Consider the following 15,322-nt stretch of genomic DNA (forward strand, 5'->3'; position numbering starts at 1 on the left):
TAATTTGTCAAACGTAGAACACAGTGAGAAATTTGCGATGTGATTGATTCAAACGTTAGCCACGTCTCAAGATGAACATTTAACTACTAAGCAATTGACTCGTCAGGATTAGCTTATCCTCTTTACACATATCCCAGATTTTGTCAAGGGTGCCTTGCTGTCTTAGATTTCTAATTACCACAGTTTCAAGTGCAAGTGCCCACCAGTATAAGCTACCCTTATGCATCAATCTGATTGATTAAACTGCTGCCAATTGTCCAAAAGTAAACATAAACCTTTATTGCACTTCAATTCATGCTGCAACCAAGGATGGTTGGCAGACCTCAAAAAGTATGCAGCAATTTTGTGGAGCCAAAACATGCAGTGTGCAAACAATGTGAAATGCACGAGGTATAAATAATCGCCTAGAAAGGTAGGCGCGCATAGACCTACCCTGCTTTCTTATTCAAAGTGTGCATGAATGGAGGTGATCCATACAAATGAGGCATCTTCACAAAGGTTGGGTGAGCAAACAACACTTTCTTTAAAGCTTTCAGAATCTGTTTAAAGAATTCTAGGTTTTAATCATTACATTGTTGGCCACTAGAGAAAAAACAGGGGAGTACTCCAAAGGGGTGCATGATTAAAAACTTTTGATTTGCGTCAGCTAGGGGAGTGAGACAGAGGAGAATGCAATACAAGTTGCTGCAGCAACTTTGGACTTGTTTTACATAGCAATTTCCTCTCCAATTCTGTGTACTTTGTAACGAGATAGGAGATGAAACTGAAAACACACCTGTTGAAAGGTAAACCAAATCCTGGATATTGCTTAGCACTATCTAAAGCCAGTACAGAACATACCTACATGATTAGGACACATTTAACTTGGCAGTTGCAGACTGTTTTAATAATTAATAGTCTTGTGAAGAGTTAGAAACTTGAAACATTAACTCTCTCTCCAGAGATGCATTCAGATCTGTTAAGTTTATCCAACAATTTCAATTCTTGTTTCAGCTCTCCAGTATGTTTATTTGTATGAAGAAGGCACTGATGGGCCAGTGATTGAGCAGCCGCCAGAGTCAAATGTCATCTACTCAATCAATTCATCAGGTAGCAGTCCTCAATGCCAATCTCAAATGGTGATGAAATTTGAAACTCATTTGAGAATTACTCTGGGCCATTTAAATGCCGTCACAATCAAGCAGCTCCTTAGGATTCAGCAACATTTCTCAAAAGTTTACAACTAGTTTTTGTCAAATGTATATTCTTACTCTTGCTGGGGCTGTAGATAAAAATAAAGTTAAAAGTTTACTTATTAGTCACAAGGAAGGCTTACGTTTTGTACCACTGTAGTGAAGTTACTGTGAGATAATGGAAATCTGGTAGTATTTTGTCCACTGGCCATTTTATTAATTGAATTTGAACCAATGTTATTATAATTGTTGCAGTAAATTTTTGAATCCTATGTCATCCTGCAATTTACTGATGGTGCATCACCTTTGGCAAGAAATATTTGATGTTTATTTGTAAAATCTTATACAATCAAGCCGACTAAGGAAGGACGCTTTCACACTCCTTCAACCAAGGATCCTTCAGTTTCCACTCAAGGTTTTTTTTGGGAGGGAAGGGGGAATGGTGTATCGAGATCCAAAACCACCAAAGCTCATCCTGAAAGACAAAAGCTGAGGAGCCATTAAGAGATCTTTATGCTCGCGTTTGTTAATATCTGTGAAGTGTTATTTAGCTTCCAGTTGAAGCAATACAGAAGCCAAGGCAATATTTTATGCAAAAATCATTTCAGATTTGAGCCCCATGGTAGCACACTTCTGCCTTACAGTGCTAGGGATCTGGGTTTGATTCCTGACTTGAATCACTGTGTGGAATTTGCACATTCTCCGTGGCTGCGTGGGTTTCCTCTGGGCGCTCCAGTTTCCTCCCAAAGATGTGCAGGTTAGGTGCATTGGCCATGCTAAATTTGCCTTCAGTGTACCCAACAGGCACCAGAGTGGTGTGACTAGGAGATTTTCATAGCAACTTCATGCTGTGTTAATGTAAGCCTACTTATGACTAACAAACAAACTGAAGGAGGACAAAGTGCACTGAACATGAATCTCCAAAAGGAGAACACCCAGCCAAAGAGAAAGGTTAGTTTTTATGCTTTCACATTGTTGCAATCACTCCCTCCAAACATAATAATGCCTTTTTGCACTTCCGCTCAAAGGTCAGTGTCAGAAAATCCAACCAATCCAGCAAAAGACAAAATCAAAGCACATCCCAATGTTGTTCAACCTCAACCCGCTGAAGTGAGGAAACAGGTAACACTACTCCCAAGTGTGCCACTAGTGGGAAACTATGACAATATGACTGCCAGTTTGGAAGACACACCAACAGTAAAATCAAAATGAAAAGACATTAATAAAAACACGCAAATCACTTCACATGGACGCTTCTCTTTCAAAAGCCAAACTTAAACAAAGGCACTTAAGTTAGGTTCAAGTTTTCCACCTGTTAACAGCAGATGCTGCAGACACTGCAATTTTTAGCAGCCAGTTAACTGCAGTACAAGACCTCATCTGTCAAATTAGACACTCCGAATAATAGTGATCTTTCCAAACCAGAAAAATCCAGAAAATGAAGTGCAGCATTCAAAAATATTCCCTCCCACAAAATGGAAAGCCCATCCATGGCCAATCACTGGTCTATCCCAACATGCCAAAGAAAAAAAGCAGCAGCCGACAAACCAAGGCCAATATATTTTTCACCTGCCGAAGATTTTACAAAGTAATACAACATTTAGAATGCAAAAACTGCCCATTCTGCTGCACATAAGCTTCCTGCCATCCTTCATCTAATCTATAAATCCTTCTACTCATTCATTTCTACTCTTCTTTAAAAACATCTTTGCTATTCATCACAAATACTTCTTCTGGTTGGAATTTCTACATTCTAACCACTGGGTAAAAGTAGTTTCTACCCAATTTCTGACTGGATTTCTTGACTCATTTGAGGCTCTCCATTCTAATCTCAGCTGCAACTGCAGAACACAGATCTGTTCCTTAAAGCTCTTTCATAATATTATCAGGTTGCTCTTGTTTCTACAGTTAAGAGATCCTTCCTGCCTGTTCAATCTTCTCTCAATAATTATGACTTCTCATTTCTGGTATAATTTAGAAGATAATTTTTTCCACTACCTCCAGTGCCCCCATTTTTAGAAAAGGTTATTTCATGGAATGCAAGCATTGCTGGCAATGACAACATTTGTTACTCATTCCCAATTGCTCTGGAGGTGATGGTGAGCCACTTCATTGGCTACAGTCCATCTAGTGCAGGGGTAGGGGTAGGGGTAGACCCAAAACGTTATTGGGTTAATTCTTATTTAAGAAAGGCCATCCAATCTGCCTACAGGGCTCAGTATGGGTTAGCCAAAGTTCTATACAAGTTTAAAGATGCCGGCATTGGACTGGGGTAGGCACAGTAAGTAGTCTCACAACACCAGGTTATCTTACAATAGACTTATTTGCTAACACGAGCTTTCAAAGCATTGTCCATTCATCAGATGAGTGAAGAGTTCAGTTCACAAACAGGGCACAGATAGACACAAACAAGATGATTTTGGTTTTTCAATGCTATTGCTTTAAAATATCCCATGTGCTTTGTATTTTTTTAAAACTGGATTTCTTAACCATCACTATTCTGATTTGTGTAACTGTATCCCAGATACCTGTTTCTCGTGCTATTTGGGCATTTTTTCCAAGCTGCATATGATCTCTTTATTCTTTCAACCAGAATGCATTCAGACTTTATATTCAAATTTCATTTCCTCTGCCCTGTGATAAATCTTTCACAACATTCAAATGCAAGGTGAAGATCAGCAAAAGAAAACTGTTCTGGGGACATCAGTTCCAAATCCGCAATACATCTGTAGACCATAGTCTATCCACACCAAATCTGCATTACAAGCTGCTTTAGTCTCAAGTCACGCATGTACCCATGTTACACATGCTCTCACATGCCTTTAACAAGGTATCGAAGCACAACAATCCACAGTTCATTTATAACCTCTCATTTATATGAAAGAATACCTAGATAAGAGAATTTTTTGGGTGGGTACTGCAGTCAAGAGCCAAGAGTGAGGATTTACTCACAAACTTCACTGTCAGCATGTCAAGTTTACCAGCTGGTTGATTCCTATTTTCAGGAACAGAGAACATACAAAAAAAAGGTTCAGTTTGCACAAATCTGAAACAACCTCATGAACACTACACCTGGCAGCAGTCATCTTTGTAAAGCTATAGGCCCTTGTGGTGACTGAGATTGAATACAACGTTTCGTTAGCAAGTTTAAGCCTTTAAGTGACCCTGAACTAGAACCTGCGCGTAGAGGACATCCACCTGATAACTTTAAGGCATGTTGGAAGCACGTCTTTTACCAGATGAACAAAGTCAGCTCTTTAGACTGCGGCTGCATTTTGCAACATTGAGAAACAAAAATTAGCCACTTGGACCCAAGAAGAACTGCAGCAATATTACATAAGAACATATGAAATAGGAGCAGGAGTAGGCCATCTAGCCCTTCGAGCCTGCCCCGCCATTCAATAAGATCATGGCTGATCTGTCGCGGCTCAGTTCCACCTTCCCGCCCTCTCCCCATAACCCTTAATCCCCTCTCTTATCAAAAACCCATCAACAAAAAGCCCCATGTTAAACCAAAAGCATAAACCCTACTCCTTTCCCACATTTAAGCTTCAGCTACTGAAGCACACAAGAAAGCACGCAGAAACATCAACAGCTACTATCAAGCCTGCAGGCTACTACTCCTTCTTGTAGGACCAAAAGTCCACAACACTACAGAGGTCAGCACCTTCAGGCAACATAAAAATCACTGACCCACCTGCAGGTTTTCAGGTCTAAAATAAACTTAAGTACCTTTAAGCAATTAACAATTTCTCTTTGGACTTCCTCCCTCAGAAATCCTCAGGCATTTTGTACTGCAATGCTAAATATCACTAGTGCACGGTTTTTGATTAGTGTTTCAGAATTTCCTGCAAGAGCAAAATGTACATGAGCCACAAAAGAGAGAGGCCTGGTGTAAAAGGATGTGGGCAACATGCGAGCTTGCCTACATTTATCAACAACATTGGTTAAATAAAAGTAGGCCATTTAACAGTCACCTCTTGATACACCCTGATAATGAATAGTAACACATTTTCACACGTCAGCACAATTGGTGCAGCAATTTGTTGCACGCAGTGCAACTTCTCAAATAGCAATGACCAGTTAAACACCAGTAGTTTGGAAAACTACAGGGCAATAATCCTATATGCCCATCAGAAACCATCCAGACACTTAAAATGTATGGGTTGATCCAGCTGTCTACGGGTGCACCCAAATCTCAATTTCCTCCATTTTAATGTAGCCTGAGCAAGTGACCACGACATGTCCCTGAAGTCATTGGAATTCTCTAAATATATAATCAGCAACAATCAGGCTGGACAAGCGGGGGAAAGGGGGTGGTTTCAATGGAATTTACAGATCACCGAAAGGGCTTGCTAAAGTGGAAAGTGGGGAAAATGTTTCCACGAGTAGGAGAGACTAGGTCTGAGGGCACAGCCTCAGAGTAAGGGACGGCCCTTGACAGCCAGGAGGAGGAGGGATTTCTTCAGCCAGAGGGTGGTGAATCTATGGAATTCATTGCCAAAGAAGGCTGCAGAGTCCAGGTCATTGAGTGTATTTAAGTCAGATAGGTTCTTGATTGGCATGGGGATCATAAGTTATGGGGAAATAAGCAGGAGAATGGATAATTAGCCATGATGGAATGATGGAACAGATGCAATGGGCCAAATAGCCTAATTATGCTCCTATATCTTAATGCCTTATGGCCCTAACTGCAACTTTAACTCTCATCCGAGCTGGGAAGCCTCTGCAGAAAGAGAACAAGGAAATGCCATTTGAGGTAAGATTTTTGACAATTTCCTTTCGTTTGGGGAGGGTGTTCACCTTAGAGTGCCTTTATTTGGTGCCAATTTGCGATGTCCTGCTGCCCAAATCTCTGCTCCTACTTTGCAGCTATCCAGATATCCGACAGGGATCACAGGTTTCCCATCAATAAACTGCCCGATTCTTGCTCAGTAAAAATTGTATTTCCTATTTTCTCAAAAAGTATTATTGGATCAACAACCACCGGAAGACAGAAGGATCTTCAAATGATTACAGCAGAAGGAGGTAATTCAGTCCATTCTAGTCCTCTGAAATAGTAACTCATCTTGTACCACTTGCTGCCCTTTTCCTTGTAGTCCAGGGAAACATTTTCCCTTTAATTATCCAACTCTAAAGCCTTTCAATTTCTCATCCAAAAGACACTTTTTATCCACAGCATTCCCTCAGGATTGTGCTAAAGTGCCAACTTATACTGGGCTCGTACCCTGGGAGGTCAGTGCACCTCGTGTAAACTTAAGCCCTCCTGTCCCAGAGTCAACCATATATTACCACTGCACATGTGCTTACATTCCGGAATTTCTGTGCTGACCTGATGCACATTTTATCTTTAACAAACACTACAGATTTGCATCACTATCCCAGATGGCATGTACATCAAAGTGCCCACATTTACTGCAACATTTCTATGAAGGTGTTTTTCAAGTTATGTCCTATAAAGCATTTTCATTATTGAAAAAGAATTCTACTCACCAAATGGTAGCCCATAGAATATTGCAGTAAGTAATACTATTACAATAAATCAACAAGCTTTTGAGGTTGTGATATTAAAGGCATTGTGATAGCTTAGTTCAATTTTTCCATGTACAGGAAATAAGTGCAAGGGAATAGTCTTATGGTCCAACTTATTGGACCAGAGCCTACCTGATCCAATGACCTTATTCTAACTGATATATAGCTTTGGAAAGGGGATATGCAGGTGCATTCAATAGTATTAATTTTTCATTTACAGATGAAGACAGTGGGAATTCTGCTTGAAAACAGCTTTCAAATGGTCGCATAAACGAATAGTTGATAGAACTGCAACATTCAGTGCAGTGACATTTGCCCAAATTGGTCGTACTTCAAGAAAAATGAGAGGTTAGTGCTTTTAATCTTTGTTCTCTTTCAGGGATTCATTACTTCAGGGTTCCATTTGTGACCAGGTTCTTCACCAAATCCAATCTGGGAGACATAAGAGCATAAGAACCAGGAGGAGTAGGCCCCTCGAGTCTGCTCCACCATTCAATATCATGGCTGATCTTTTCGTGGACTCAGCTCCACTTACCCACCGACTCACCATAACCTTAATTCCTTTACTGTTCATAAAGTTTATCTATCCTTGCCTTAAAAACAATGAGGTGGCCGCAACTGTTTCACTAGGCAGGGAATTCTACAATTCACAACCCATTGTGTGAAGCAGTTCCTCCTCAACTGAGTCCTAAATCTGCTTCCCCTTATTTTGAGGCTATGCCCCCGGTTCTAGTTTTACCCGCCAATGGAAACAACTTCCTTGCTCTATCTATTCCCTTCATAATCCTATATATTTCTATAAGGTCTCTCTCATTCTTCTGAATTCCAATGAACATAACCCCAGTCTACTCGCTCTCTCTTCATAAGCCAACCCTCTCAACTCCAGAATCAACCTAGTGAATCTTCTCTGTACCCCTTCCAGTACCAGTATATCCTTTCTCAAGGAGGCCAAAACTGTACACAGTACTCCAGGTGTGGCCACACCAGCACCTTATACACTGCAACATAACCTCGTTGTTTTTAACCTCCATCCCGCTAGCAAAGGACAAAATTTTATTTGCCTTAATTACCTGCTGCACCTGCAAATGAGCTCCTTGAGATTCCTGCACAAGGGCACCCAGGTCTGTCTGCACAGCAGCATGCTGCAATATTTTACCATTTAAATAATAGTCCATTTCGCTGTTATTCTGACCAAAATGGATGACTTCACATTTACCAACAAGTCACTCCATCTGCCAGTCCTTCGCCCACTCACTTAGATTATCTATATCCCTTTGCAGACTTTCTGTCCTCTGCACATTTTGCTCTGCCACCCATCTTAATGTCATTTGCGAATTTTGACACACTACACTTGGTCCCCAACTCCAAATCATCTATGTAAATTGTCAACAATTGCAGTCCCAATACTGATCCGAGGCACACCACTAGTCACTGATCGCTAACCAGAAAATCACCCATCTACCCCCACTCTTTGCTTTCTGTTAGTTAACTAATCCTCTATCCATGCTAATACATTACCCGTAATACCGTGCACCTTTATCTTATGTAGCAGTCTTTGGTGCGGCATCTTGTCAAATGCCTTCTGGAAATCCAGATACTCCAGATCCACAGGCTCCCCGTTGTCCACTGCACAACGTTCTCAAAGAATTCCACCAAATTAGTCAAACATAACCTTCCCTTCATGAACCCATGCTGCATCTTACCAATGGGACAATTTATATCCAGATGTCTTGCTATTTCTTTGATAGATTCAAGCATTTTCCCTACTACAGAAGTTAAGTAGAGTAATCGGCCTATAGTTACCCGCCTTTTGTCTCCCTCCTTTTTTAAACAGTGGCGTCACATTTATACACATCATGTACATCCTCCCCTGCAAAGTGCCTGATACTTGAAATTAGATCTCTCCACCTGCTGAGACTGGAGCAGAGGTAAAAAGATTTGAAATGAAGAACTTAATCTTATCCTGAAAATTTTCCCAATCATTCTCTCCTTCAATATGGGACTAAAGTAGTAACATTTGTAGCTCCAATTAAAAACATGTCACTAGTTGCCATGTACCAATAACCATTATATATTTTATGAGGATAATCCATGATACAGGATACTGAAATGTAAAATGCAACTCTTGAAATGCATACAATATTAAACACAAGCAAATATACTGCTCATTATTTGTATGTTTGAACGAACACAAATCTGATCCAAGACAAAATACCTGCTTTAAAACCCAATGCTATGCATCTTCCAGTCCACTTCTATTGGATGGTTAGATCATACTCCTTTCCGCCTCCCCCTAATTCAGCTCATACTTCAGTCTTTCTTTGATCAACCTTGGGAGCTGAAACAAAACCACCCAAGGCTTGAGAAGCCAATCATTTAAAAGAAGTTCGCTGGGTGGGGTATGGGAGAAACTAAGAAAGCACTTCAGCAGTTGAAGACATTGTGGGGATTAAGCCACACTTAGGCAATAAGAATTTAAGAAATCTTGGAATGGCAGAGTGTTGAAGCAAGTAGCTCATCTTACTTGGCGAATTCCCATCAAGATGCTGAATTTGGTCAAGCAGTTGTCCATCAGCTATTGTCGGACTAACCCTTGGTGAGCACAAAGATTGCAATTGATAGGTAAGAACCAGATGACAAAATGTTCTGAGTTTCAAAAAAAAAACAAAATGGACAAGTTATTACTTTGGACGAGGTCAAGTACTGATTTTTCCAACCGGTGGAGATAATTGTAAAAGGAAGATTGATCTACGTGATGGTTTGACCTGTGTAGAGGGAACAAACTATCTTGTCAGCTTTGTTGAAAGGGGTCTTAAAAATTGTGGTGAGTAGATGGGGGAGATAAAGGGGAAGGGCACAATAGAGTTGTATGCTTTGGCCCGATGGAAGTGAACAGTTGTTGAAACCTACTGCTTCTGTATCAAAAGACTAAGCAGAAAAACAGGCTTTCACTTTTGAACAAAAAATGAATCGTTATTTCTTTTACGACACTGTTTAGTTCAAAAGCAGACAGATAGGTATGGTCAGAACCTAAAATAATGTACTAGTTTGAGAAAAATTTTAAGCCAATATCTATGCAAGGAAGTCAACTTTCTTTCATTGGTCAGTCATAACCAACCATTTTAAATGCATTCAGTTCAGGGCAAAAAACAGATCCTCCCATCAAAATTGCTTGACTGAAGCGTGCGTTCTCCTTTCTACAAACACTTAGTCAAGCCGAGCGTTTTAACTGTTGCTTTGCGACCTAAGCACCTGTGTACAAAGATGTACAAGAGTCTAATACCATAAACCATACAGCTAACGAGCAGATGACTTAGAAATTCTCTGCTGCTTACTTGGACAAGTTTATGATATTCAACAGAAATTTGACCAGCAAGATGAATGGGGGGAGGGGGATAATGGGGAGAATCCCATCAAGAGCCAAATCTATTCCTCCAGGTTTGCTTGCTAGTCGATGTAATTCTGATCCTGATTAGCTCAGGTATTAGGATTACTATGGAGGGTTGATTTGGTTCCAATTTGGCTCAAAGTGTATTTGATGCCGCAAAACGTTTTCATTTCTAATAAAATATTTGACAAAGTCACATGACATAACTCATCAAAATTTGAGCACGCTTTTAATAACCATGAATAATCATTCTATATTGGTCATCCACTAGTCACTGCAGTTCTGCTGGGCCGCAACCACTACCTTAAATGTACAAAACCACAAAGGTTACTGCAACAGGCTTTTTTTTTCCATTAAGGAGAATCGGCATTGACTACACGTTAACAGATTGCCTAGATGTCAAAATTATCAATACACAAAGTGACACACTACTGCTAAAGACATCCACCTTTTAATCATAAAGTAAATCGTACATTAAACTGTAGAGGACTAGTGCGCATGACCAGGTGATTTTCATAATCCAAGATCAAGTCTTGAGCTTCAACAGCATTGATTACTTCATATAATATGAACCTGCCTAGCTGGTGTTTACAGATGACTATGGGTTGTGATGCTGGTTCTTTGATACCCTAATGTGTGCAAATGTCAAGTTTTTAACTCCAACAAATTCATGAGACAAATATCAAGCAACAGTAGATTACATGCCCAGTGAAGTGGATTTAAAACTGTGAAATTTATGTCTACTTGAGCTGTGAAATACTCAGCAGCACAATTATATACAACATTGGATGGCAAGTAATATTTGGAAATAGCACAAGCTATGCCATACAAAGATGGAGTGCTGGTTTCCTAGGGTTATCACTGGTTCTAATTTAAAAACAATTCCAAATGCATTAAAGAGCATCTCACAAATGGCAAATACAACATTAAAGCATGCTAAAGTGTAAAAACACCAAATGGAAATATATCATTTAACACTGCAATCTGCATACTTCAGTTACTAACCTACATCGAAAACATCTGAATAAAATTCAGCACATTCTTCACAAGAAAGTGCCCTTACTAGATGGTCACAATGACAGCACTCCCCATTGCCAGAAATCAGGTATAGCTATGTGAGGGAGACAGCTTTTGGGAACTACAAGTACAGGAGTGTTCACCATTTTTTGTCAAGCCACATTTCACAACATATTGTTCAACCCAGAGACTGACACCATCTGTACAGGAAATTAAACAGCAGGACATCCTGTTTTGTTACTCAAGTTTGACAGGTGCTCCAAATATCAAGACTAGCTAATTCTGATTAAATGCCAATGCAGAAATTAAGCCACAATAAAAGTGGCCAATGTATACAAAGAATTGAGAATTTTCTGGACTGTTTCTCAGTTTATTGCTAGAACTCCAGCACAAAATAAAAACTGTTTGTCAGCCATAGCACCTGATCATCAGCTGTCAGAAGAATTTCTGGAGTCGACCAGGACTGCTCCCCAACTTTGACTAGGTCTTGAACCAAGGTCTGCACTCTGGTTCATGAACATCACCTATCTCTCCTGCAGTCAGGCATTAAGGCTACAACTTGTTTACCACCTCAGTCAGTTTGTCCCGTGTTTGCAAGTAATACGCCAGGCCAGCAGACCAATTCGTACCAGGATTGTGCCCAGATTCGATCATGTCTAAGTGTTTTTTTTAAAAACAAGAAAGGTTGATTGCAGCAATTTGCTAGTTGGGTTAGACCTAAATAAAGTGCCAACTAGACACTTTATTTAGGTCTAATGATATTACTATGATATTACTCATCCAAGTCTTAATTCAGGACTTTTGCACATTCAAGGCTGCCACTTCAGTACACTCCTGCAGAGCACTACAGCATCTGATCAGGTGTGCATTGGCCATGCTAAATTCTCCCTCAGCGTACCTGAATAAGTGCCAGAATGTGGCAACTGGGAGATTTTCACAGAAACTTCATTGCAGTGTTAATGAAAGCCTACTTGTAACAATAATAAATAATTTTTCAGATGGTTAACCTGAGTCATTTCTGTTCATACAGCCTCAAAAAAAAATACTGTCTTCTGCTCCCAAAAGGTTGCCAGTTCTTCACGTGCACTAGTGAAAAATTATTTCTCAACTATTCCCATTAAAAGTTCAATTGGTCATTCATCTCATTGCTGCTTATGGAAACCATGCCATACACATGCAGTGCTGTTTGCTAACAAAGCCAGTGAGTGACGCCCAGGACTATTAGTTTGTTGTGGATGTCCCCAGGTCTACATGGACCATGTATTGTTTCTCCTAGTGAGCCAGGGAACCCAGTACAAGTGGGTAGTTCTACCCAAAGGAATAGATCAAGTAGGTGATCAAGTTCACCAACAGGCAAGGTTTGTGTACTGCCCTGGCAGGAGGAAAGGGAGGTTAAGCTGCTCAGTTTTAACAATTTCCAGTTTCATGATTTGCTGGCTCCAGAAAACATCTTTAAGCATTTTGTTTGGTTCCAAAAATACCCAGTGCAGATTCTTACTGGGGACAAGTCAATGCCTTTGTTCTAATTCTATAGCTTGCCAGGATGAACTGTTGCTAAGTTTGTAGATATTTCAAAGATGTGTAGGGGACAGGTAGTATTGAGGAAGCAGAGGGGCTGCAGAAGGAATTGGACAGGTTCAGGAAGTGGGCAAAGAAGTGGCAGATGGAGTACAATACAGAAAAGTGAGAGGTTAGGCACTTGGGAGGAATGGAGGCATAGACTATTTTTTAAATGGGAAAATGTTTAGGAAATCAGAAACAAAGGGATGTGGGAGTCCTTGTTCAAGATTCTCTTAAGGTCAATATGCAGGTTCAGTCAGCAGTCAGAAAGGCAAATGCAACGTTAGTGGTCATGTCAAGGGAGCCAAAATGCAAGAGCAGGAATGCACCTGAGGTTGTATAAGGCTCTGGTCAGACCCCATTTGGAGTACTGAGAGTTTTGAGCCCCATATCAAAAGGATGTGCTGGTCTTGGGAAGGAACCAGAGGAGGTTCATAAGATGATCTCTAGAATGAAGAGCTTATCACGTGAGGAGTGGTTGAGGATTCTGGGTCTGTACTCGGAGTTTAGAAGGATGGGGGGGAAATCTTATTGAAACTTACAGAACACTGCAAGGCCTGGATAGAGTGGACGTGGATGCTTCCACTAGTAGGAAAAACTAGAACCAAAGGGCATAATCTCAGGCTAAAGGGACAATTCTTTAAAACAGAGATGAGGAGGAATTTCTCCAGCCAGAAAGTGGTGAATCTGTGGAACCTCTTGCGCGCAGAAGGCTGTGGGGGCCAGGTCATTGAGTGTCTTTAAGACAGGAGGTAGACAGGTTCTTGATTAATAATGGGATCAGGGATTATGGGGAAAAGGCAGGAGAATGAGGATGAGAAAAATATCAGCCATGATTGAATGGCAGTAGAACAGACACAATGGGCCAGGTGGCCTAATTCTGCACCCAAGGCTTACAAACATCTGCCATGTGCAAAAATAGGCTAAAATGGAGTTGTGCCAGCATGGGGGATGTAATCATATTCAATCCAAGTCATAATGAAATCTAAACCAAAAACAGCAGTTTTTTTTTAATATCCAATTCGATCTGATCAAAGTCCAATTCAAAGCCTCAGCAAGTGAGACATTCCCGATCCAAGCTGACAAGACAAGCATCCCACTTCCTGTCTTGGGCTTGACCTACATGATCCAAGCTGATTGGAGCAGATATTGCACCTTCTCCAAGGCTTGATCTCATTTGCATCTTAGCCAAAAGGCCTAGATGCTGCTTTAAAAAAATTGCTTCAAATGAAGCCTTAGTGTAACCTAATGACTTCAACCAAATGCAGGATGCCAAAAGTACACTTGATCTTAGCCAAAAGGCTGAGATGCTTTTTTTCAAAAATACTTTATTCATAAATTCTCAAACTATGGCAGAAATGATGTTTCCAATGATTACAAACATTGCAAAAACAGTCATTATCTACAATACTTTAAGGGGCTCAGCTCCAACACATTACATTCATTACAGTTCAGTTCTTCAACAAATTACATTTCACTGTGCTGTTTTTACAGAGTTGAACACAGTTACAGAGTCCAAGGGCTTTTTTTTATAGTTACTGGCCCTTCAGTCTGCCTTGGTTGAAAGGCTTTTAAATGGTGGCCTTTCCCCATTGTGCTTTGCGGCAGCTGCCCCAAGCTTGAAAGCGTCCCTCAACATGTAGGGCCTTGGCCTTGGAATGTGCCAGTCTGCAGCAGTCGGTTGAGGACAAATTTTTGCACTGGAAGATCAGCAAGTTTCCGGCAGACCAAAGAGTATCCTTCACCGAGTTGATGACCCTCCGAGACTCTAGTGCAACCATTATATACTGCTCTGGTAATGAGAAACCAAGGCTTTGGCATTCATTCCTTAAGCCTGGTTGTTTTACTCTCCTTTATGCTGCTGATTAAAACCTGCTCCTGATTATGCTTTTGTTCACCTGTCCCAATAACTCCTTGTGGATTGGTGCCAAACATTCTTTGCCGTGTTAAACACGCTGATTAAATACAAGTTGCTGTACCTAGACAAGAAAAAATTCAGGAAATTTGCAATGCAAATTCTAATTTTACCTGAAAGCAAGCAACTTATTGTTAAATAGCCGACTTGTTATTAATCACCGAATTAACAAAATGTGTCATACTGTGACAATTCACGGTAGATACATCTTAATTAGCCAAAATGAAAATATGCAATAAACTTAATATAAGTCACAAAGCATGAAGATTAACACTAATTCTATGTTAAAACTCCAAACACTTATTGCCCCCCTGGAGAAAGATTAAGGAATTGTTCTTTGCCTTCATAAGTTAATTACATGGTAATACCACTTTTTGCATAGCTATAGGATAGTATTATTTAGAAAATAATGTAGATAAACATGTAACGCAAAGAGTTGGACTGCATTGTCTGCAATAGCAAGGCATTTATTTTTCGCTTTAACAAAATGCAGCTACACTTAAAGAAGTTGATTCTCAAAGCTCTTTTGCTGGCTAAACAAAACAGTTGGGAGAGAATGGGGTGGTGTGGGGAGAAGAGAAGGAATAAGCATCTTTCAGATTCAGCTTGCCAGCTAAATTAGTCCTTGATCACATCTTTCTTTCCATTAATGGCTCAGCCATGAAAATTGAATTTGAATTCAAATTGAAAGGACCAATTTTGTTGGCTGTAAATGCTGAAAGCACAGTTATACAAGGA

At 40.2% G+C, this 15,322-nt stretch overlaps 1 protein-coding gene across 3 annotated transcripts in view; it reads right to left on the bottom strand.

Moving 5' to 3' along the window:
- LOC145359170 (glucocorticoid-induced transcript 1 protein-like) overlaps positions 1-15,322 on the bottom strand; it is a 58,257-nt gene that overhangs the window by 17,248 nt on the left and 25,687 nt on the right. The gene's annotated exons all lie outside the window — the stretch shown is intronic.

This window comes from Carcharhinus amblyrhynchos, chromosome 27 (genome assembly GCF_965287045.1).
Source record: "Carcharhinus amblyrhynchos chromosome 27, sCarAmb.v2.hapA, whole genome shotgun sequence".
In the NCBI taxonomy this organism is placed as follows: domain Eukaryota; kingdom Metazoa; phylum Chordata; class Chondrichthyes; order Carcharhiniformes; family Carcharhinidae; genus Carcharhinus; species Carcharhinus amblyrhynchos.